Source organism: Crocodylus siamensis, chromosome 2 (assembly GCF_052110815.1).
Source record: "Crocodylus siamensis isolate JL-2025a chromosome 2, ASM5211081v1, whole genome shotgun sequence".
NCBI lineage: Eukaryota > Metazoa > Chordata > Crocodylia > Crocodylidae > Crocodylus > Crocodylus siamensis.
Window position 1 is genome coordinate 136,072,344 of NC_143396.1, and position 21,596 is coordinate 136,093,939.

Consider the following 21,596-nt stretch of genomic DNA (forward strand, 5'->3'; position numbering starts at 1 on the left):
CCCTGAATTCAGTAGGAATTGAAGACGTTCATGCTTATCTGAGTAGATCCTGAGCACTTTGTGGCATTGGATTTGTTGTACTTATTTATCCCTTGAAACAGAATTTCATTTTTTTGCAAATGACTTGCATCAAGACTGGATTCAGATGGCACTGGGTGAATCCACAAACAATAGATTTATTCCAATCTTACATCATGCTGGGTCAGAATCTGGCTGTGTATGATGGGAGTTTCTGAAGTGCTCAGCAACAGTACTTTGTAAGGGAATTTTACTTGTGGTTTTTAGGAAAACAGAATTTGGCTGGAGCTGAGCACTTTGGAAAGTCTCACATGTGAGAACAGGTTTGCTCATCTGCTGAGAACATATTCGACCACATAAGCAGCAGAGATGTTGGTGGATGGCAGAGGATCATTTTCCTGTGCAGGGGCCTTTTGCAAGTAAGTAGAGGTGGCTCTTTTGCATTCTGTACCTTTTAGTAGATATCAGCCTTTATTTAAACACTTTACGTGATGAAAAATCTACCACACCCCTTAGCAAGTCATTTCTCTGATTAATTACCCTCACTGGGAACATTTGCACCTTATTTCCAGTCCCAATTTGTCTGGCTTTACCTTCCATCCAGTGGATATGGTTATATCTCTGTCTTCCCAAAAAAAGCCTCATTAATATCAGCTGAATTTTCCCAGCATGGGTGTTTAGTGACCAAAACTGAGTCACTTCTTGTCATCAAACTAAACAGATTGAGCTTCTTTAATCCCTCACCAGAAGAGACATTTCCCAGACACAGAACTGTTTTTATGGCTCTATTTTGAACCCTTTGAGTTCTTAAGAAATGTGGACATCAGAACTAGACGTAGAATTCTAGCAATGGTTTCCCTAGAGAACTATACGAAGATGAGCCCACATCCCTACTCTTCAAGAATTGCACTATCCCTCTTAATCACATCATTGCCCTGGGGACTCATCCATCATTGCCTCTGAGTCCTTCCTGGAGTCTTCATTTTCCAGAGTAGAGTCTCCCATTCTCCAAGTGTGAACTGCAGTTTTCCCACTATCAATAACACCATTGGCCTGTATTAAAAAGTGTTAGGTGCTACAAAGTCATAAATGTATTTTCCTGGGGTTTAATAAGTAGCATGTGTTGACTTTTTCTTACAAAAATAGGATAAAAATCTAGACTAGATAGATTATAATATAGCAAGTCATAGTAATTCAGAAATTTATCACCAACAAAGAGGCCAAGAAGGTCGTGTTCGTGGACGTCACCATCCCCTTCAAAAACCGGCGCCAAGCCTTCAACTACACCGGGGCTCACCAGTGGCAGAAGTACGCCCTGCTGGCCGACACCCTGAGGGGCCGTGGCTACGATGTGACGGTCGACGCGCTCATTGTGGGAATGCTTGGAGCCTGGGACCCCAGCAACAAGAGCATCATGCGTGCCTGCTGCACCTCCCTCCACTACGCCAAGCTGATGCGCTGCCTCATGGTGTCCGACACATCTGTTGGTCCTGTGACATCTACGTGGAGCACATCACGGGCCACCGCCAGTACTCCAACCCCACCAGACGAGCCGCTGCCGGAACAGACCCGAAGGGGACCGCCTGAACCACCCACCCCTCTGCACCAGACTGACCTTCACTTCGAGAGGATTCTTCAACCACGGATGACCCCGCTCCACCCGAAGAGGACCCCCATGATGAGACTCTATATGGACTGAGACACTTCCCTCGAACCACTTCCTCCACCATTGCAGACCATTGTGACAGGTTTGTATGTATCTATCTCCTCTCTCTCTCAGTGTTGTGAACCTCCTCCCCCCCCTTCCCCTTCCCCCTATGCCCCACCCCCGGGCTTAGTTGCCTATCATTGTATCTCCTGTAACCTAGTTGCGTTCCCCTTCTCACCCCCATCCCTCTATTGTTAGTCCCTCGCTGGGGCCATCTTTATTTCCCTATCAACTTTGTCATCTTTCTTGTTGGATTCCTAATCCTAAACATTTACTAATAAAAGTCAATCCTCTGTCCACCTCTTTGTCTATGCCTGGCATCTCTAAAAAGTGGGTCAACTTGTGATGGGATTTCAAAAGGGAGTAGGAGTAGACCCCTGGTTAATGCATTTGGTGTCTAAGCACCTGGCTCAAATAGGCATCAGTAGTGAGTCTGAATTTGATGCTAAATATAAGGTTTACCACAAGCACCAGTGAAATGTGTGGGGTATCAGGATCCTTTGTAAACACTGGCTTTGTTATAGGGTATTGTAGACAGCATGGCACTAAAGTTTACATATTAATTCCTGCTTTGCTCGGCTTCATAACCTGTCACTGTATGATATGCAGTTTTGTCAGCACACCCAATTTCAGTGTCTTGCAGACAGAGTAGAGAAGAGTCTTAGGAGGTCTTAATTGTCTGAGCCCCATTAAAGTTAATAGAGCTAGAGCAATTTCTCCAGCTGAGTACCTACCTCTTCATTATCTAGGCCTGAGGTATCTAAAAGCAGACTGGCTCCCTTATGCAGCTAGATTATAATAGTTGGTTGGTGCCCTGTCAGTGATGGCTGTTGATTTTATTATAATCTGTTTTGTAGTAGCATCCAAAGTCCACAGTCATAGCACACAGCACCACACTACCTTCATCCAGCTGGATACATGGCAAAAAGACTGCCTGTGTCCAAAGGGTGCTTTGGCTCTAGGATCTCCCCTGGTCTTCTCGTGTTGTTCTGTAGCTGTCTTCAGTGCTCTGTATAAGGCCTGCCTGGGATGAAACCCTCCTGAAGCTTCTGGATTCTCTTTTTCACCATTGCTTTCTTTTACATAGACTTCTAATCTGTTTGTGTGAACTGTTAGGATGTGGATGAACAAATAAAAGCAGGGTAGAAGGGGGCAGGGACTTACTGAGCATCAGCTGCCCGGTGGTAACTGTACATGTGCATACTCTTAACATATGCAAGTCCATTTATAGCATCTGACAAGCAAACTGTTACTTATAAGAGTTTATGCCTCTCTGAACCAGTTAGTCTCTAAAGGCACGCCCACATGAACATGCATTTGCCTCTTGCAGCATCTGAAACCCCTTTGAGATGCTGCAAGACGCACATGCAGGAACAAAAAATGCTCCCTACACTGCAAATTTGTAGCATTGGGACAAAATTACACACTTGGATATCCCGGGATCAAAAAAAAATGTGCCACAAAACAGCGGGGCAAGACATGGTCCCACATCATGCCTTGAAGCAACCAGATGCTCAGGTCCTCCACAGAGATGCTCTGGTAACCAGCCAGAGCATCTTTATGGCTGGCCCTTGCCCTGGTGCTGAAGTACACTGCCTGCCCGGGCAAGGCAAGCAGCGTACCAGCTGCAGGGACCTGGACCCAGGCTCCATGTGGGGTAAGTAGTGGGGCTGGAGGAGGGGGGAGGGGACCATGGAGACCCCTGCCCAGCCCCAGCTCCCTCTCTTGCTGCCCCAGTCAGCCCTGTCCCCCAGCCACTCACCCAGCCCCCACTGATCATTCCCCCACCCAGTCCTAGCCCCCGATCTCTGCCCCGCCCGCTATGGGCGACTAGTGCTGCCTTAGTCAGAGAGGGCACATTCTCCCCCTGCAACCAGTCCCACCAACCGGAGGTGGGGGGTCCCCATGGGCAATCCTGAAGTCTTGGGGGGAGTCCCCTGGGCAATCCTGCAAAGGCTGATCGCTGCACTTGCTGCAGCCTCTTCCACAAGTGGCTCTGGCCACTTCTGGGAGCAAGTGCTGGCTGATTGCTGCAGCCACTCCCAGAAGCAGCCACAGCCAGTCCTGAAAGCGTCTGCAGTGAGCACAGTAATCAGCTGATGCTTGCAGGGGGGCACCGGCATTCCTGCCTGCTCCCTCTACCCATCACCTAAGCAGTGAGTGCTGCCATCATGGGGTGCGACACACCTGTACACCCCCTACACAATGCCACTGCCACCCAGTCCCAGTGTCCTAGCACTCAAAAAAAACCCCCAAACTGCACTCACCAGCTGTAGCAGCAGCAATCAGAGCCACTGGGGCTTCATGGCGGAGCCCCCCCGCATGGTGTGGGGCAGTAGGGAGTGAATGGCCCCAGCCACCTGGCACCCATGCTGCCACTGTCAGATCGTGTGGGTGTTGTGTGGCTTGAAAGGGCACCAAGTGGCACTGCAAGCTGTGTGGGAGCTCAGGGCAACTCCAGCTGTCACCCAGAGCCTGGCGCCACTCAGCTCTAGCATTCCTGAGCTCCCAGAGGGTGTGTGGCACCACATGGCACCTTGCTGAGCCATGCTGCACCCACGCAAGATGACAGCTGCAGCCCGGGCACCAGGCAGCCGGGGCTGATCTCCACTGCACCCACTGCCCCATGCCATGTATGCGGGCTCTGCGATGAGGCCCCAGTGACCCCAACAGCTGCTAATACAGCCAGTGAGTGCATTTCTTTTCTTTTTTTTACAGCCAAGATGCTGGGGCTGGGAAAGGTAATAATCAGGGGGGCTAGGGGAATGATCAGGGCTGGCACTGGGCAGGGCAGAGATCAGGGGGGCTGGGGGAGTTAATGGGAGAAGGGGCCAGGTGGGGGGCATGTGGGCCCTGCAGGAGGGGGTAGCCCCTGAGGAAGGGCCTATGGACCCTTGTTGGTGGGTTGTGGCTCTGTGGGGGGGCAGTCTGTGACCTGCACAGGGTGGCTGCTCCCTGCGAGGGGCAGGGGACCCACCCCTCCTGAGCAGCTCCCCAATACTCCCACCTCCACAGTCCCCCCACAATCCACCCACAAACCCCACACCCCAAGCCACCCCCACAAACCCCTCACCCACACACCTGACCCTGTGGATCAGGAATGAGGGGACTAGGGTGGGGGCCAGGCTGTGGGCTGAGTGAGGGGCAAGGGCAGGGGCAGGGCATTGCCATATGAGTGCTGCTTAGCACTGCACATCCTGGTGAGCAAAGCGGGTAGGGGCAGCTCTGATTTTTCTATGACAAAAAAGCCAGAAGTCAATGCCAAACTGTATAGATATTTAGAATTTATTTTATTATGAGGCTGGAGGCACTGGTAGGCTTCCACATTGCTTTAAAATTGCAAATATATCAATAAAACATTGCCTAATTTATTTGATCTCTCTCTCTCTCTCTCTCTCATTCATATATATATCTATAATCTAGCAGTCTTTTGTTTTCCTTGTGGAAGAACATGGATTTTGGGATATTTTAAAGAGTGACTTTGGGATTTTTTTATCAAGGAGTTTGCAGTTTTTAAATAGGGAACGCCAGAATTCCTTCTAGGGAGGCAAGAGGCAGGACCCAGGCAGAGGAGCCTGCTCAGAGCTGGCACCCAGGACCCAGCTGGAGGTGGATAACAGTTCAAAGCAGGCCACCACATGGGAACATCTTCCGGGTGATAGCTGCCCAGGTGGCCAGGCAGTGGCACACATAGCAGTAGTGCTACACAAAGTCCATCTGTTCAGACACTGCCCACTGGCAGCTGGCTCAGAGGTGCAGATGCCTTTAATGGCCATGCTGTCCCCATCTGGGTCTGGCAGGCATGCAGCCTTGTAGCCACATACTGTTGCAGGCAGCAGCGGGTCACAGCCAGGCAGCAGCCCCCACTGCCAGACTGCTGCAGTGGGTAGAGGGTGAAGAGAACTCAGGGCTGCCTCAGCAGTCCAGCTGGCACAAGGGATAGTGTCCCCAGGTACCAATTGGCTGGACCCCAGAAGCTTGTGAGAGCAAGTAGCCCTGAGCTACTTGCCAGAGAAGCTTTTTATACTGTTGGGACTGGCACAGGGTAGGTTTTTTACACCTGTGCTGGCCCCAGGCTCTAGTTCCCTTTGGCTCCAGATCCAGGAAGAGCCAGGCAGAGTTATTTTGCCCCAAGTGGCACAATTTGCCCCACACCAAAGTGCACGTCTGGGCACATGCACTGAGGCAAAAAGTCCCAGCTCAAATTTGTGCAGCTTTTCTTTGAGCTACTGCAAGTGCATGTGCCTGCATGTGTGGACATGCCCTAAGGTGCAACCCTGCCCTGCCTTCTGCCCAGCTTCAGAATAACGTAGCTAACTGCCTCTCTCTTCCCACATGGCAAGTGGAAGGTAAGCATGGTGTTTTAACCCTCAGTGAAAGAGAGCTAAGATACTGCAGTGATGCCTTAACTCCTTGTAACATATTGCTGTTTGTTCATTCATAGATTGTAAGGCCGGAAGGGACCTTGGAAGATCATTGGGTCCAGCCCCCTGCACGAAGCAGGAAAGAATCCTGGGGGTCAGGTGACCCCAGCAAGGTGACCATACAGTCTCCTCTTGAAGATTTCCAGGGTAGGCAAATGCATCACCTCTGGAGGGAGCTTATTCCACAGTCTGGACACCCTGCCTGTGAAAAAGGTTTTCATAATGTTGAGCCTGAATTGATCTTGCAGGAGTTTGTGGTCATTACTCTTGGTTTTCCACTCGGGTGCCCTGGTGAACAGTTGCTCATGAGGCCCTTGATGTACTCCCCTAGTGTAGCAGTAAGCTGCTACTAAGTCCCCTCTCAGTCTTCTTTTCCTCAGGCTGAAGAGTCCCAGATCCCTCAGCCTTTCCCCGTACGGCCTCCATTTTAATACTCTGATTACATGGGTGGCTCTTCTTTGGACTCTCTCAAGCTTGTCCTCATCCTTGTTAAGGTGTGGTGCCAAGAACTGGATGCAGTACTCCACCTGCGGTCTCACCAGTGATGAGTAGAGTGGAAGAATCACCTCCTTGGCTTTGCTGGAGATCCATCGATTGATGCATACCAGAGTATTATTTGCCCTACTGGCTACAGCATTCCACTGCCAGCTCATATTCATACTGTGATCTATTATTACCCCTAGGTCCCTTTCATTTGTGGTGCTAGTCAGTTTGGCGCCACCCAGCCTGTAGATGTGTTCAGGGTTGCTTGTCCAGATGTGGAGCCCTTTATATTTCTCAATGTTGAACTTCATTGGGTTCCAATCTGCCCAACTTGCTGGCCTGTCTAGCTCTGCCTGTAGCTGTAGCCTCTCTTCAGGCATGACCACGCTTCCTCATAACTTTGTGTCATCCATGAACTTGGACTTGAACTTGGCCAGTGAGCTCTTCACCCCCACCACCTCTTAATGTGCCCTTAGAATATTGCTTTTCTGAGCCACTCAAACCTCACTCAATTTCTACCTTTCCTTTTGTGAATTATCTTGGGTGCCTCTAAAAGGCATGCTGTTATACAAAGAGTTGAGCCCAGCACACATGTTATGCTGTTTTACCTGGCAAAGATCTACAAAGGATCAAACTGGATAGGGATCCCACAGTGGCTACATGGAGTCAACCAAGGCACCAAGCTAGGAGTCCACCACACAGATAGGGTCTAGTACAGCAGCTGATAGGGCAAGATGGGTCTTGAGGGGAAGAAGGGGAAGCAGGAATATCTTAGAGCCAGTGCAGAGATAGTAGGTCACTGCTATATCTGTCCCATTCTATTTCTGAGCTGGGATAACCCTCCCCATGCAGCAAAGGAATACTTTGGATGAGCAAAATACAGTCTCCTGCTCTTTGCCTGGCATCAGGCCAACCTGCCTTCCCAAGTTCAGAGACATGAAATAGCATCTCAGGAATATTGCTGATCTTGGGCACAATGTTGTGTATCTCCATTCATGTGTTAAATAGCAAAGGAAATTAAGCAAATGCAATCATTTCCCTTGGTTTCAAGCCAAGCCAAATGGTCTGTGTTTGGCCTCAAAGTCTGCTGGACTGGGGACATATTCAAAGGGAGCATGTTTGATTTGTTTTGGATTGACACAGTCTTAAAAGGAGGATGCCATCTAGTGTAATGCAGTATATTAATGATAAATTGATTAAACATTATCTTTCTGAATGGGAACACGTGTTCTTCTAGGACTGGATTGTAGATGATGGTTCTCAGTCATCCATATACAGTGAAATACAGGTTACATTTCCGCCAGGGCTGGCTATTCACCATACTTCTACAAGTCAATCTATTTGTATTTTGTCATTTCTAAAGGATTTTTGTTTGATTCCTTCTCCCAGGATAACTCATGTCAGATACAAAATCTGTTAGTCTGAGAGCCTCATATGCAGCTTATGTATCTTGGTTAGATGAGGTGCAAGGAGAGGGAGTCATGCAGGTCACACAGCAATTCATTTCCTGGAAAGCAAAACTGATTGAGAATTTTTGTGGTGACTTGAAATTACATTAGAAAAAGCATTGCTGTTACTGTCTGCCAGCAACTGAGCATGGTGCAGGATGGAGCAAATTGTCTTGGGCAAGTTCAGCCACTGAAACGTTATTCTATTTAATTGCTCAGTGGAATGGACTGTATTGTGATTTAATAATCTGCCCTGAGTAAGGAGCAGGTGGTAACCATGTACCATATACAGAACAAGGACCAGTGGCACTAAGCAGAGTTTCAGCAACACGTTATCACCTGCTTGGAGCTGGCCCCACTCTGCTGCCTGGGGCACTGAAGAAAGAAATCAGCGCCCCCACCCTCTTCCCTTCCTGCTCCTATACTCCTTACCCAGGGCAGGTGTGCATGTGTACGTGGCAGGTGGTGATGTGAAGAGGGACAGGGAGCAGTCTCAGTAGCTGGGGACCTACTGCTAATCTCCACTCACCACCAGCAAAATCTTTGGCTCTGTCCCTGGTCCTACCCCCCTACTCATCTCTGTCCCATGCTACAGGTAGGAGGGAAATCCTGGATCCACTGGGTGCTCCCCAAATTGCAAGACACATGCATGTGAGCAGAGAACCCCACTCACCTATCATGAAGCCCAGCTCCCTTGGTTCCCTCTCACATCCTTGAGAGAGGCAGGAGTTAACCATAGAAATAAGTGATCATGGGGATTTCAGGCCAACAGCTATATCCAGGTAGAAACAATACCTCAGTTAGTAGTACATGGGACCATTTGAGGGCCCCTGTGAGGAATCAAACATCCCCATCCCCACCCCACCCAGCCAAGGTATTTGGATTAATGCTCTTTATCCCATTTAGAGTTCATCCATGGTAAATCTTGATCCCTAGGCTGGCTGAAGCCTGCCCTCTCCTTGGCTGTGTCTGTGGCCCCAGCTGGGTCCCTGGGATGAACCGCAGCCCCGGATCCAGGCTGCATCTGACCTCCCCCCTCCCACCGGAGCACCATGTGCTTTCTGCCAGCAGGCATGACCTCCCTGCAGCCCTGCCCCTATGCCAGCCAATCAGCTCAGAGCCCACCACAGCCAATCCTCTGCCCCAATGTGGGCAGGGTGGAACTTCTGCACTGGAGTGACTTCCCTCCCCACCAATGGGGAGGTGGCCAACAGAGGTACGACCCAGTCCCACTACCAGAGTACTCAACAAACTTTTTGGAATCATTATTTAGACTTGTGGGGGTGAGCTGTTTGCTGGCCTCTACCATGACTACTGGGGAAGTCAATGCTGCTGTCAATCCTGTCTCAGGCAGGGGGTTAGATTAGATCACCTCTGGAGGTCTCTTCCTGCCCTACTTCTTTGTAACAGCAGTGGGCCAGGAGTGGGGGATTATCCCCACCCTGTGGCTACCCAGAAGCCAGCCGCCCTCTCTGCACAGCCCTTGTTCAAGCAGAGGTGGAGTGATGCTGGCCTTTCACACTGCAGCCATGCTCATGTGAGATGGGGGCCCCATATCTTGCAGGGGAATAGTAGGGAAGAGATGGTGTGGCCCAGTGGTGACAGATGGAAAGATTTACAGCCAACAAGCAAGGAAATACTGGTTCTGTGCTACTCCTGCTCCTAACATGTGCACAATATGGAGTCCACGAAAACTGATTTAGATGATATTTTGCATAGCTCCTGCTGCTTTATTTACTGAATTACATTTATTTACTAAATACATTTACATTTATATCACTGTAGCGTCTGATATTTTTTACATGCCTCAGATGCAGAACAAGAATTCCTATATGTAGGACATCGGTACTGTGAAATATTCCTGCCTTTGAAGGAGCTGTGCCCAAGAGCACATGGGTCTTTGCTAATAATACCTGAAGCACTCCCTCTGGGAGGCTAGTGACAAGTAATGTGGAAAGAAGTGCTTTTGCCAGCTGTCCCAATTCTAGATACTTGCAGAAAAATGCTTTCTTCAGCAGCTGAAGTTTCTTCGGTATCAGAGCTATCTTGTGTCTGTACATTGAGGTCCCCAAGGGTCCTGAGTAACCGCAGCATGAGGTGGCTGCTCTTAGTGTCTCCAACTCTGTGCCTGGCAATTCTTTCTAGTTATGCAAGTCCATGGTGTACTGGTACACAGTGACTGGTATAACAGATGGATTTCCATGTTGATCTGAGTTGACCTAAGTTTTGCATGCTGTGTGCTGTGAAGGGATTTTACATGGGGAAGCAAGCAGAGGTAGAAAAACCTGCTCCTTCTTACTGGTTCCTGAAATGAGTATCCAGCCAGCTAGAGCCATACAAGCATGGAGCAAGCAAAAACAGCCAGTCAGGCCCCAGTAAGGTCTCAAGGCCATGGGTCTTCATCCAAGATTGTGACATGAATGATGTGGGATTTATTCTCAGCATCATTGTAATAAAGGTTTTATGGCGAGAAACTAGAAGCTTTGGAAATGCGCATGCTGCAGCCTGCAGAGTAGCATAGAGATGCCTTAGTAGCCTAGCTCTGGCAACAGAGGATTCGGCACTAGCTAATTTGTCCTGCTGCTTGGATGCACTTTGGCATCTCTGCCGAGCTCTGTGCCAGGGACTGGGCACAGATATCATAAGAATGATGGATATTAGGAGCATGCGGGGCTTTGCTTGGCTTGTCCTGTTTCTTGAGAGCGATAGGGGATGCAATAGCATGTCTGCCCTTGAATTCACATTCTTTGCAGTGCTCCATTAAGTCCCACTTCTGAACACTGAGCACTTTGCCCTTAGGGGCCTATAACAGGCAGTTTGGCTAAGAGCCAGGAGCAAATTTCTCTTTCTTTTGAAAAACAGTATTCTTGTGTATTTTCTTTTATTTGTCACCCTGGTCATTTATGAGTCCATCTGGAAGCTATGGATGGCTCCTCCTGGACTGGATCCCTGGGGCCAGCAACAACTGTGGTAGGCCTGGGGCCAAGGAGCAGCATGGAGCTATGGACAGGCCGCAACACTTGTCTGATGGCAAACAGCAGCCCAGAGCCACATCTGGGTGACAGCATGAGTCTAGGGGCACGCAGTTCCACAGAGTCATGTTTGGGTGGCAGTGTGTATCTGGGGGCAGCAGCACGCATCCAGGGGTGTGCAGTGACACAGACCTGCACGCAATGGCACCTTAGGCAGCAGCATGTGTTATGGGGGCTCTCGCTGATGGTCATGTCCATTGAGGTCCAGGGAGGTTGTGTACCCCTACCTTCTGATAGCCTGCCTGCCTGACTACCAGCAGCCAGATGGAACGGTTCTGAGCCAAATCCAGGCTGTGGACTATATGTTTGACACCCTGATCTAGTCTGAGCTCCTGTTCAAGGCAGCCTCTTCTCTCACTAAGCTACCCTAGATAAGTGTTTGTCTGGCCTACTCTTAAAAGTTTCCAAGCATGGAGATCCATTACCTCTCTAGGTTATTTCTTCTAGTGCTTAGCAAACTTCTTAATGAGAAAGTTCTTCCTAATATTCAATATAAATTTCCCTTGTTGGAATATAAGATGGCTGCTTCTTGTTCTTCTCCCTGAATTAAATTTTATCTAAATTTACCTATCTTTAAAAATAAGGAAAGACAAAATGAAATGTTATGTGGACCATTTGTCATGGAAATAAAGAAACAAAAAGAATATGCAAGACAGAAAACAGCAACAGTTCCTCTGACTGAAGATATAGGTCCTCCATCAGACAAGGAGTAAAATGGTTCACCTACACTAAATGGGACTGGCATACATCTCAATCAGACCTAAGTTTGATCCTTGATACCTAGACCACTATGTCTGTCAAAACAGAGGTTTCCAACCCCAGGGCCTCAGCCTGCTACTGGGCCCCAAAGGGTTGGCCGCCAGACTGAAAGTCTGGAAGTGACTGGCATACTGTGAACCAGCAGCCATAAAAAATGGTTGGCTCCTGGTCCACAGCATGCCAGTTACTTCCAGACTTAGGGTCCGGCAACCAACCCTTCATGGTCCGCAGTATGCTGGTCATTTCTGATCTGCAGTATGCCTGTCCACAGTTTACCAGTCCGTGGTCTAAAAAGGTTGGGAACCACTGTGTTAGAAGAAGGTAAGTACCTTGAGCTTCTCTCCTTATTTCAGAGCTGTCTCCTTTTGAACAGATTAAAAACTGCAAGGAAAGTGGGGAAGGGAATTAGCTCTAAAATTAAACCTTGTTAAATGATCATTTAAATGGCTAATTCTTGTTTTCGTAGATGCCTTGATGTTTTTCTGTGTGGGAACTGATCTGTTTCTAATTCAGTTTTTCTCTGTGGCAGTTTTAGATTTGGGATCCAGTATTTGATAAACTTCATGTTCTATGCATATTTTCATGTAAAATTAATCTCTTAGCACTGGTTGACACACCAGGTTGCATCAGTTTAACTAAAACCAGGTGTGCACCATAAAGTTTTGCCAGCATAGCTGTCTCTGATGACAGTGTGAAAAAAATCACAGAACTATGCCGGCAAAAACGCTACTGTAAATACAGCTGAATAGAGAAGTGCCTCAATAGAGAAGTGCCTTTCTTAGCTTATAGATTTCATAGACATGAGGGTAAGATCATCGGGTCCAGCCCCCTGCCCAAGGGGCAGAAGTCGGCTAGGGTCAAAGGATCCCAGCAGGATAAATGTCCAAATGTTTCTTGAAAGTGTCCAGAGTAGGTGCTTGCACCACCTGTGGAGAAAGTTTGTTCCAAGCCTTGGGGGCTCAGGCAGTAAAGAAGTTTTTCCTTATGTCCAGCCTGAAATGGTCTTACAGTAGGTTGTGACTATTGGGGCTTGTCTTGTCATCCCTGGGGTGCTCTGGTGACCAGGTGTTCCTCCAGATCCTGATGCACACCCCTATGTACTTCTAGGCTGCCACCAAGTCACCCCTGAGCCCACACTTCTCCAGGCTGAAGAGTCCCATAGCTCTCAGCCTCTCGTCATAAGGCTTGTTCTCATGGGTGACTGGTGCCTTCTAGGTCTGGGAGTCACCAGCAGGGCATGACTGGGGGGTGGGGTGTCCCTCATCGGCCAGCTGGTAACCGGGGAGGAAGCCAATGGGGGGGGGGGCACTAGCACTCTCTATGCCCCCTACCAGTGCTCACTTTTGGGGGGACCAGCACTCTCGGCGGGGGGGGGCACATGTAGTTTCCTGTAGTTCGGCCTGTAGTTTCCTGGGTCTTCTTTCCTCCCTTTCTTGAAGATGGGCACCACATTGGTCCTTTTCCAATCTTCAGGTACTTCACCCAAGTACCATGAGTTCTCAAATATCCTTGCCCGTGGCTGCTCTGTGATACCTGTTAGTGCCTTTGGCACTCTTGGGTGCAATCTATCCGGACCAGCTTATCGGTGGGGGTCCAGCCTCTCAAGATGCTCCCTGACAAGGTTAGCTTATGTCATTTTGGAGAGGTCTTGTGTAGTTGACAGACAAACCCCTTCGACTGACATGTGGTGAATCTCCAGTAGGGGGCTCTGCTGACATAGTTGTGCTGATACACCTGCAGAGGCTTATCTAGTGTAGTTGAGTCACAAAATTGAGGGTTTTTAAAAAACTTTCTAACTAAACAGCTATACAATTCCCAGTTGATCTTTGTATATCAGTCCAAGGCATATCTCCAGTTATCTTGCATCAGTAAATTCACAGGCCTAAGCTAAAGCAATGCTCACAGTTTTAAAATGATGGAGAAGAGCAAACCAATTTTGGTTAAGTCACTGTATCTCCTGTTTGTAAGAAAGGTTTTATGGTGAGAAACTAGAAGCTTTGGAAATGAGCAGTATATCAGAGGCCAGAATTCAGGTGTCTCTGAAACATTTCTTCATGTGGCAAAACAGCAAGTTTTACCTGGCTGTACAACCATTTAAATTCAGCACCCTTCCTCCACCCAGTACTGCTGAGAGAGATGTGAAATGTGACTCTTACTCACCTATTCAGCCTGCCTGAAAAGTCTACCATTGGGCATGGCCACCATGGGTTATTCACCACCTGAAGCTTACCTAAGAGTTTTGCCTGGCATGTATGCCACATGGTACTGATGGATTTTGCTTTTCTGTAGTGTAAAGGCTTCTCCTGAACAGGAGGCTGCATGAAGAAACCAGAGAGGTACGCTGAATCACTATTTCCTCACCTATAGATCTACCCTAGGGTTTCTTTTGTCTGTGGCACCTGTCATTCTTTATGATGCCTACAGCCCAAATGTCTTCCTGGCCTATTTAAACAAAGCTGAACTCCCAGGCTCTACATGATTGTCTGTGGTTTTTGCCCTAGTATTAAATTCCATTGTTCTGTTATGTCTCCCTCTAAGATAAAGACAAGTGTTTTGTCTCATAACCTTCCCCCTTCAAACCTAACACAAGGCTAGATTAGAAAACATATTTAAAAAAAAAAAACTCCTTCCTCCTGGGTCTTGAATAAATCATAAAAAGCTGAATGAGACATCAGATTTTGTACTTCAGTGGAATATAGAAATCACAGACATTTTTCTTTCTTTTTTTTTTACTTTAATTCATTTGTTCTTTAACAGTTTAAGTGTGTCTGGGATATTATAAGCTCATTGCTGTGCGCCATGTCACGATGATGAATTCATTTGGCATTTTCTCAAATGTCACAGGAGCTGCTACAAATGTGAGTTGGGAGCAATGTGTAATTACTCAGTGGCAACTTGGGAGGGACAGGTCCTCTGCTGGTGCAAGGTGCTGTAGCTCCGTGGACTTTGGTAGCACTGTGACAAATTACATGGGCCAAAGATATGAACCCCGGGAGCTGCTCCGAACTCCAGCAAGTTACTCAGCATAATTCCAACTTCGTTATATAGATTTATTTTTTATAAAATACCAGGAGATTAGAATAATGAGGTAACAAGGTCACAGGAAAGCAAGGAGGCATTGGAAGCAAAGTTGTATGAAGAATGATCTCCCATAGCGCGACAGCAGTCAGCGTCAGACAGAGCAGCACAGGTGAAAGGGGGGTTCGTAGAAGCAGCATACTATGTCCTGCACACAGGTAGCCCGGCTCCATTATTAGAGCCCTGGACTATAATTGAGGGCACTTAGGTTTAGTTCTGACTATGGGCTTCTTGTGTAATGTAGGCCCAAACCCTCCAAGGCATAGGTGCCTCACTCCTATTGATTTTAATGGAGTTAGGCATCTATATACCACTGTGGATCTCCTCCTTGGTCTCCGGGCTTTTCCTTTCTGGATAATGAATGGGATTGGAAAAAGCACCTAAGTGATAAATAACTGGGACTTTTACTCCTTAGGCACTTCTAAAAATCCCATCCAGTAAGACTTTATTTCCTCTGAGCTTTGCACTTTTGTATAAAAAATGAAACAAGGACTCTCTTACTCTTTGAATATATGGCATTGAGCAGTCTCGGACCTCCAGGCAGCACTGTAATAATGTCTAAGCTTGAAAGGTAGGTAAAATTTACAAACATGCTAGAAACAAAATGAAAATGGGGAAGAGGGACTCATTATTGGATCCAGTTTAGTAGTCCCCTGATCATGAGACGTTATGGAGATACTATATAAAGAAATTAATTTGGTTCCTTTAATTGAAATGAGGTGTAAAATATGGTGTGTGCTTTTCCTGTCATCAGAATGGTGCAGAGAATATCACAGCAGAAAGAAGAGGAACATGAAGTGCAGCTGTACAATACCTTGTAGCTATGCCACATTTTTGCCTAAGCAAAAAGTCAGCTTTTCAGGCCAGGCATGTGCTAAGAAGGAAGTGTTGCTTTGAAACATGTGAACATCTGAGTGTCATCTGTGCTGCACAAGCTATATACAGATTGGTGTGCTGCTCATTTTCCTGTGCTCATCACATGTTTGTGTGCACCTTTGTGAAGCCCATGCAAGTAAACATCTGCATCTGAATGTATCTTATTATGAAATGATGGAAACAGCCCTTGGTTTACTCCTTCATCATCTGTTGCTATTATGAATCATGACTTCCACTCAATTACTTTCTCCTTTTCATTTGTATGTTTGAAGGTAAACATGATAGACCTTCAGAAAGTCAAACACTTGAGGTCTGTCTGCATTGATATGAGGACTGACATTGAGGTTGCTCTCAAGCAATCTGAGCTATGTAAGTCATCCTTCCCCATCTCCTTCTTACCTTACAGCCTTATCACCTTGTGCCACATTGTACTACTTATATCTTTACAGTACTCAAGAAGATCCCAGGTCCTTCTCAGGGAGCTGGTCTGCAGTCACTACCTGTCTCTACTTATGGGAAGTAAAGGGAAGAAATGGGGTGCAGAAGAGCTGGAAATGAGGAAGAGAGGATTGTGGGATCACTGCTGGCAGACCTCCTGTGCTCCAGGCGTGCACACGTGAAAATGATGAGCACAAGAGAGGTTGACCTCATACCTGGAAGTTTAGCAGCAGTCATCAAACACAGGGATTTACCTTTAGATAGTTGGTGGACATGAGCTTGAGGACTGCTTTATGGTCAACCCTAGCTAGCTGGGTAGACATGGCCAAAGTGATGAGCATAAAAATGTTCATGAGTGTACTCTTGTGTTAATTGTTTAAAGCTGTTGCATTTCCCCTGTAAATTCAGGCTTGGTGCATTAGCTAGCAAGTTTCATACCCAGCTATCCATTTGTACACACAAATATACAATGTTGGCCAGCACTCTTGGCAGTTGTGCACTGATTAGGCACACTTGTTTACAGGCATTTTTACATGTGAACTGCATGGCTGACTTCTCAAAAATCAAGTCCAAAATCACCAATGATCATTAAGAACAGAGGGAACCCTACAGAGAATGAGAGGTGAAAACAGGGAAGAGGAGATGGGAAGTAAAGGGAAGAAGTGGGATGCAAAGAATTATAGCAAATGGTTATCTTTTGGTATAATTATGTATCAAAGGCAAATGAGAAGTTGTCTAGCTGTCACTGAACCAAGGAGACAGTGTAGTAAGGAAACTCTTAAGACCCTTTCCAACCCCATGGTTTGATCAATGACTGTTTTGTGTAATTTTTTTTTTTAAATAGCTACAAAAATATTCATTTTTCTAATTTTGCTTAGTTTTTTTCCCCCAGCACATTTGGTGAGGGACATTGTCAAAAGCTTTTTGAAAATCGAAATATACTCTATCAAATGGACCCTCTTAGCCACAGATTTATTGATAACCTCAAAGCATTCTAGGACATAAATGCTTTACAAGAACCATATTGACTGTTCCCCAGCATATCACATTTGTCCACATGTCTACTAATTGTATTTTTTTATTACAGAATGTACCAGTTGTTGGGAACAAATGTTAGAGTCACTGGTCTGTAGATCCCTGCATCGCTGCTGGAGCCCTTTCCAAAGATTGTTACATCGTCTACAGTCCCATCCTTTCATGTAGAGGCTGTTTTAAGCAACAGTTTGCAAATTTTTGCTAACACTTCTGGAGCTGTGTAGCTGAGTTTTTAGAACTCTTGGGTGAATGCCACTGGCTAGCGGTGACCTGTTACTATTCAGCTTGTCAGTTTTTTCTAAAACTTCTTATTTTCACCTAGTTGGGGGCCATTCTTCATATTTTATTCACTGAAATAAATGGAGCTAATGTGGGACTACCCTAATATTCTCTGTAGTAAAAAACAATGCAGAGAATTTGTTTAGCTTCTCTACTGTGATCCTGTTTATCCTGGTTGCACCTTTTATGCCCTGGCCATCTAAAGACCTCACCAACACTCCAACAGGCTTTCTGCTCCTTATGTACCTGGAAACAAATGATTAACTTCCATGTTTCTAGTGAAATGCTCCTCAAAGTCCTTCTTATCCTGCCTGATTATGGCTTTATGTTTAACTTACCAGAATTTCTGTGCCTTTCTTTTCCTCTTTTGGGCATGACTTCCATCATTTAGTAGCATCTTTCTGCTTCTACTAGCCTCCTTGACTCAACTATTTACCTATGCTGGTTTTCTCAGGATCATTTGGTGTCTCTTGATTTGTGGTATCCATTTAATTTAAGCCTCTAATATACTATTTTTAGATAATCTCCATGCTGCCTGGAGGCATTTTGTCCCCGTGCCTGCACCTTGTGGTTTTCTTCAGATTCGCTTCCGCATTTTCACATAGTTCCCCTTTTTAAAGTTAAATATTGTTGTTGTGGATTTGCTTTTGGCTTATTCCTTCCTGCTTCCCCCCCCCCCCCCCCCGGTAGAATTCCTCTATTTAAAAAAGTATTTAGTAAAAAAAAAAAATATTTAAGTCAAGAGAGCTTTCCCTCCCTACATTTTATGCCCAACATCAGGATCTTATTTCATCATTGGAAAAAATACAAGCTGGACAACAGGAGAGTGGAGAAGCTGTCAGCGAATCAGGAAAATAATCAACTCTCAAAATAAATCTCTTCAGCAGGCTTCCTCTTCATGGCAGGGTGGCAGCCTGTTTCTGAAATTGCCAGCTAGGCTGGGCAGTTACAGAGTGCAGGAGGATAAGGCGACACTATTCAGAGAAGGAAGTCTGGTGTCAAATCTGTACTTGGGAAGGACAGTGGAAAGATTTTCACTGATTTATGCCCTTTGAGTCAATGGACTAGGCCTGTAGGAGGAATGCAGCCAGACACCTGATTCAGTACAACCTAGCATGTAGCTATTCATTCTGCAGCTTGCCCTTCCCCCTGCTACCTCCTCCCTCCATTTATTAAAGAAATGGCCTTGGGACCGTCCTCCCCGGGCTGGTTCATGCAGAGAGGAGACTGATTTAAATCTGTCATTTCAAGATGGTTCATCATCCTGCAACCAGCACTGACTGTGCTTTTACATACATTCTCAGAGCTTTGTAATGGAAAATTACAGGAAGTAACAGTACTAACTGGGCTGTACTAACAGTAATGAGGAGAGGAAGATTTGGATTTGGGCTGAGGCTCAGCTCCATCTTCTAAATCTTGGCCGCTCCACTGAAGTACCTGAAACTTCACCTTCCATCCCCCCTCCACCAGGCTGCATGGCCTTAGAGAAGCCACAGTAAAATACGCTTAGAGAAAAAGACATGTAAAAGCCATCATCTTGGCTGACAAAAGCTCCATGAGGTCCATTTCTCTACCGCTGGCCACCTTGCACAGTCACAAAATCATTTACAAAATCCAGTGAAAATGGTGCTGTGGCCTGCCTGATTAAAGTTAGGATGACCATTAGGGCTGTGCAAAGTTTCAGTCCCTGATTTGATTCGGTGGAGATTTGTCTCGATTCGGTGGCTGAATCTCTGAATTCATATTGAATCAGGACCCTTTAATCTCTCTGAATCAAATCAGAACCCCCTGAATCAATTTGGAGAGATTCAGAAAGATTCAGTGATTCAGACATAGACACAGCTTTAAATGTTTTTTCTACATACCTCTAGGTAGCAGGGGCTTGCAATCGCTGTGGTGCTGGGGCAGATTGAGCATCCCACAGAAGCACCGGGGGCTCCCAATGCACTCAGCAGCAGACCTGGAAGTGGACCAGAAGCACTTCTGGTCCACTTCTGGGTCCACCTGGGAGCGTGCTGGGAGCCCCCCACTCCGTACCCCCCTCCTCAGCTTGGTGACTGGTGCCTCCTGGGTCTGGGGGGGCACCCAGGGACCCCTGCCACTGATTGCCAAGCTGGAGTGGGGTGCGAGGGGCCCCCTGTGTGCTCCCTGGCAGACCTGGAAATGGATCAGAAGTACTTCCAGTCCACTTCTGGGTTCACCGCCGAGCATGTGGAGGGTCCCCTGTGCTCCTGTGGGATGCTCCATCTGCCCCAGCATTGCAGCATTTATGAGCCACGCCTGCTACCTCAAGGTATATAGAAAAAGTTTTTAAAGCTGTGTCTATTTCTCCATTGCTGAGTCACTAAATCAGCGTCAAATCTTCAGATTCAGCTTTGGCCGAATCGAGTCAGGGACAGCGATTTGAATCAATGAATCGATTCACTGTCCCTGATTTGGGCCAAATCTGAATCCGAATTGAACAGGAGCTGCTTCGCACACCCCTAGTAACCATATGTCCCACTATAGCCAGGAAAGTCCCAGATTTCAGCAGCTGGTCCCAATTAGCTGTTAAGAATTATAATGGGCATCCTAGAAATGGTCACATCACGCTTCCTGACATGTGACACTACTGTGCAGTAGTCACAGGCTACTGTGCAGTCAGTGTCTCATGTAGACGCAGCCACTTGGTAGTGTTCCCTCAATTCCCACTCGCAAAGTACAAGGCAGTGAGGTGTCTGGTCCTTATTCTCTACCTCCTACATTATTACCTAGTGGGAAACTTGGAGGTACTATTAACTCATTCTCAAGATTTCATTTTTAGCTCCACACCTATATTCAAAACCTATGTAACAAACTCTCATAGTGCCAGCAGAAGCATTGCCTTTCTAAATTGAGCAGGGGTATTGTGGAAGGTCACAGGCCAACCCCTTTTATTCTTTCTTTGGCAGGTTCTTATAGAGCATGATGGCTGACAGGGATCTTGGAGTTATGGCTGATCACAGGATGTACATGAGCTGCCAGTGCAACTCTGTAGTCAACAGAGCTAATGGTATACTGGGATGCATTAGCTGATGTGTCGCAAGCAGGGCTAAGGAAGTGATACTTCCTCTCTACTCAGCGCTGGTGAGACCCCAACTGGAGTACTTTGTCCAGTTCTGGGTGTCATGCTTCAAAAACAACATGGATAATGTTGAAAAGGTCCAGAGAAGGGCCACAAGAATAATGGCCTTGAGGACAAACCTTATGAGGAAAGACTAAGAGATCTGGGACTGTTCAGCCTGGGAAGAGATGACCGGGAGGGACTTGGTGGCCGTCTAAGTATGTAAGGAGCACATACCGGGAACTGGGAGAAAAATTGTTCACTAGGTTGACCCAGAGAAGGACAAGGAGCAATGACTGTAAACTGTGTTGGTTTTAGGTTGGATACAAGGAAGAACTTCTTTACAGTAAGGGTGACCAGAATTTGGAATAAACTTCCCAAGGAGATGGTGCAGTCCCTAACCTCGAAAGTCTTCAAGAGGAGATTGGACAGACACTTTGCTGGGATCATTTGATCTCAGTAGTATTCCTGCCCAGAGCAGGGGAGGTTGGACTCAATGATCTCTCAAGATCCCTTCCAGGCCTTAATTTCTATGCTTCTATTGTTTTTCTTTTTTGGGGGGGGTGGGGGGAGGATTGGTATTTCATCCTGTTTTATTGCATTGTGGTAATTCTGCCTGAGGAGAGTTCTGGAGTGGTGGAACAATCAGAAGCATGTGGTGCAATCTGAAAAAAACTCATTCAGAACTGGTTGGGAAATAGTTTGTGCCCTTTGGGATTGTGTCCTCTGGCAGGTTGTGGTTCTGCTGTTCTCACAGGTTCAAGAATTTAGAAATCAACAAAGTTGTACAGGTGGGAACAGAAGTAACTGTAATTTATTATTCTCCAGTCAGGTGGAAGAAATAATAGCATGACCAGAGCAGTCAGCGTGACCAAATGAACAGTGCGCCCAGTACCTGCAGTAACAAAAGCCCATAGACTAAAGTTAGTTTGCAAA

At 46.8% G+C, this 21,596-nt stretch overlaps 1 long non-coding RNA gene across 1 annotated transcript in view; it reads left to right on the forward strand.

Annotated features, from left to right (window-relative positions):
* LOC149870800 (uncharacterized) overlaps positions 1-20,994 on the forward strand; it is a 353,531-nt gene extending 332,537 nt beyond the window's left edge. Inside the window, exons 3-4 of the long non-coding RNA XR_016440496.1 lie at positions 6,171-6,263; positions 20,979-20,994. This is a non-coding gene — a long non-coding RNA (uncharacterized LOC149870800). The remainder of the gene's footprint in view (positions 1-6,170; positions 6,264-20,978) is intronic.
* Positions 20,995-21,596: the final 602 nt, after the last annotated feature.